Genomic DNA, 4142 nt, shown 5'->3' with positions numbered 1-4142 from the left:
GACGGTGGCGGGCCAATGTTCTACTACCGAGGATAAAGAAGCGGAAAATGCGGTACAACTGAAATAATTTCGGGTGGGATACCGGAAGGGAAAATATGGATCCGGCGCAAAATTGCGGCATTTAAGGGCGTTTCGCGGTGCCGGTTAAAGGAAAGCCGAAGGTAACTCCTTCGTGGTGTGCGGCGTTGCGGACCCTGTCGGACGGAACATTTTTTACCGACGAGAACTAGGTTTTTTTGACGAAAAAGGCCCGAATTGCGGAGCGGGTTTAAAGTAAGAGGGAAAGATGACGTCGTTACCCTTCGAATAAGTTAAGTTTTTTTTTATTTTAAACATTTATTATATTTTAATGCCTAGGTTGGTGCCGTTTACGTTCTTTAAGTTCGTTAGAGAACGCGCGCTATTTTTACTGCGTGGTGTTTTTTACACAAAGACCATCTTGTGTATATTCGGATACATACCGCAATTAAAATGTACGTCGTGTTAATTTTACCCTTACGTTTAAGATTAATATAGCGTGTTGACGTTGAAGTAAATAGCCAAAGTCGCGGTCCGGCGCCGTCTGGTGGTAACGGTAGGTTATAGGTGGAAAAGATAAAGGCTGCGCCGTTAGGCATAGCCTTGGTGAAGAAAGGGATGAGAAGTAGAAAGATGAGGATGGGGATAGGGATAAGAGGGGGAAGAGGTGGATGGATAGTGGGGAAAGGAAGCGGAAGAAAGTGGGTCTCGTAAGCGCCGTGCCAGAACCAGTTTTTAAAGAGAATGTAATATTTACAGAAATTCCCGCGCAGCGGAAATAGTATATAAAACATTTATATAGGCTATATGAGGCGCGGTAAAAGTACATAGTTGGAGAGGCATCACTAGTGTGATGGTACAGAGGATAATGTTGCGGCACACAGTGAATGCAGAACTGGCGGGAAGATCTCAGTTTGTGTGGTTCTGCTGAGTCTGATGGTACTTGAAATTGTCCAGATGTTTAATGAAGTCCAGTAAATAGTTGTAGTATCTGTTGTTTTCTAGCAGGATGGAAGGTTGGCAGGGCTAAGAAAGATTGTCTTTGAAAACGTTAGTCACAAGTTGTAGGCGTTTGTTCCTCGTATTTCTGGCAGTGGAAAAGCAGATGTAAGGAGGTTTCGTCATTGTCCGGACGGTGTGTACACTTGCCATCACCTACTCTCGGAAACCTTTTCAAGTAGGCCCCGAAGTTTCCGTACCCAGTTAGCAACTGGGTTAGGTGGAAGGAGGGTGCCAGACACCCATTAATGGAAGAGGTGACCTTTGGAAAGAATTCGTAGGTGATCCTAGCAGTGTCTCTAGAATCCCATTCGTCCTGCCACTTTTTGACGGTTTGCTAATTTAACTTATCAGACATCCAGGAGGTGGAGATAAGGGAGAAAGAGAAGGAGGCAGTCCTTCCAGTGCCAATTGATCGGCCTTGTCATTTCAGTTGTTATTGGAGTGGCCTTTAATCGAGTAGAAGTTAATCTGCATCTCCTGTTGCAAACTAATAAGGAGGTTAATTGACTCACTTATGATAATCAAATTAACGTTCCTGTTCTGGATCTGGTGAAGGACCACCCTACTGCCAGTGATTATGTCGATGCTTCGGTTGGATAACTTAAAGGGTGTTTAATAGAATACGAAGTATCGGTCAGCCGGTGGCCGAGCGGTTCCGTTCCCCGAACACTAGGAATTCGGTCGTGGGTTCGCATCTGGCTAGGAGGGGCTGGCCACGTGGAGTTTTCCGGGTTTTCTCGGCGTCTGTAACGTCCGAATAGTTGCCGGTAATACTTAAAAGAGCTCCCGAAAGTCATCCACCATCACCAACTATTAATACTAGCCAATGAGTTTATACGTTTCGCGGGAAGAAAATAGTCACAGAAGCTGATACCCAACTTGCTACAAACAAAGCGCGATGTTCATGGCTAAAGGCAGCGCACAAAGATACAAAAACAGTATCTTTATTTCGCGTGATGAACGAGGTTCTTTGGATTTCAACTCTCCTCAGTCTAAGAACCTACGTTGTCTTTACAGATTATGCTAAGAACAAAATTTGAATTTTTGTAAGAAACTGCAACCTACATTAGGTTGGCGACAAAGGATATGGACCGATATCTTTAGGATCGCCACGACAAAAAATTATATAGAAAATATGGCGTACGACTACGAAACAAAGTATTGCACGGGTGCTGTTGTAAAGTTGCGAATAAAACAAAAGAACCAAGTAAAATACATATTTTATTCACTCCTCTTTTACGCTTTACACGAACTACGTGGTCTAACGGTAATAGTACGGTGTAATAAAACATTCCAATAAACGGTAAATTCCTATCTTCTCCGTCTGGAAACAGGTCAATATACCACTTTCTCTTTATTAAATAATAAACATACTCGCCTGGAGCTTTATTATAAAACAAAAATTTGCGTTATAAAGTGTTATAATATTAGACTAAGTAGAATAGAATTGACGTCCTTTACTGGTTATTTCCACCTCATTGGGCGTTTTGGTAGTCTGACCTCTTCTTTAACAATAGTAATCCGAGTCTAGGTTTAAATCTTCCCCGTCTTTCTAGTGCCATCTTCGAAAGTATACTGTTGGACTATTTGGTAAGTTCTTTCCTTTCGATGTTCCGGTACGGGGCGCTAGGGCCCCATAGGACTTAAAATAAATTAAAATTAAAATCAATAGAAAATACTTACAGAATAATGGATAGAGATGGAGGTAATTCGCTGTCATTAGAAACCGTGGACGAGGTCTTCCACCGGAGGATCGAAGCTACCAAGCCACTCTGGACCCGTCGAGAATTTTAGTAAAACGCTAAAAGATAAAATTAGGTAAAATCTCGGAGAGGCTGTCCTCCCTTCGATCGACTAAAAACCGCTTTCCTCAATCTCTCCGAGGAGAACAAGAAATTAAAAGCCCAAAATCAACAACAACGTGACACTTTAAGGGCAAGTCGATCCTTTACGAGTCTCCATTTAAAAAAATTCTCAAAGCTCAAACGTTACTATTACCATTGCCAACAATTTTTTAAAAAAATTAAACAAAGATACCATTTTATCAAAGGTCAAAGTTCTCTTATTATTATTAACGATTCTATTATACAATAGTTGCGATTATATGCAAATTACATCTGTCGAAGTGTCGGACTAAACAACACGAAACTGCTTTTGGCGGCCAGTTTAGCGGAAGACACAGGGTCCGAGTAGAAAGTCGGAGGAGGAAACAAATGCGCCTTTTCTTCGGTAATTGGACTGCCGTCTCCGATTAGCATCTTCGGGAATTCCCGAAGAGAAATTCCCCGGAACCGTCTCGTCCGACTTCCCTCAAAATTACCGAAATCGTCGGATACCGGAGGAAGGTCGACGAATTTCCGCCCTTTCCTTTCGTTTCGGCAGGAAAAGAGGGCGGCCGAAGTCACTTTCCAGCGAAACGAACGATCGGTTCGACCCGCGCCGGATTCCCGTAGAAATTGCAAAATTCTGAAAAGGCCAAAACCTCCGACCGCCACTTCCTTCGGATTGCGTTACCGACCAACCGAGGCCTCCTATAGCCACGCTGCGGAGAAAACGAAACACGTTTCGTTGGCCGGATTCTCGCCGTTACTTCGTATCGTTCAGTTTCCACCCGAGACAAACCGTTCGTATTAAGTGTATAATAAATAATAGTAAAAAATGTTCTCGTGTACGGCTAAATTCGAAGGAATAAAACCAAACTTTAAAATGACGTATTACAAATTTTTTGTAATGGCAACCGAACCGGGCGGGTCTTTATCCGATTCTTCGGTTATTCCGGGTAGCGGGAATCCGTTTTACCTGGGATAACCGGAATTCTAGCGTAAACGATCCCCGTTCTTCCGGAAAAAGTAATACGACGGGACGAAATTTTCCACCTTTCCTGGCCTCCCGCCACGCGGCGCGGCGTGGCGCGGATGGAAAACGGGACGGGTAGACCGAATTCGGACGCGCTTCCGGAAGGATAAACGATAGAAGAAAGAAAGAGCGGAAGATTTTGCCGCCCAAGGTCGGCTTCCGGCGTAAAGGAAGAAGAGGAGGCCGGTCCCTCCCGATGCGGCGGAAAGGACGAAGCCTTACTATAGTAACCGACGTCTTTCTTCCCGGACGACGACGAATTGCGT

The sequence above is a fragment of the Centruroides vittatus genome, unplaced genomic scaffold (genome assembly GCF_030686945.1).
Source record: "Centruroides vittatus isolate TY-2023 unplaced genomic scaffold, ASM3068694v2 contig_620, whole genome shotgun sequence".
Taxonomy (NCBI): Eukaryota; Metazoa; Arthropoda; class Arachnida; order Scorpiones; family Buthidae; genus Centruroides; species Centruroides vittatus.
This window is presented reverse-complemented; position numbering follows the sequence as displayed.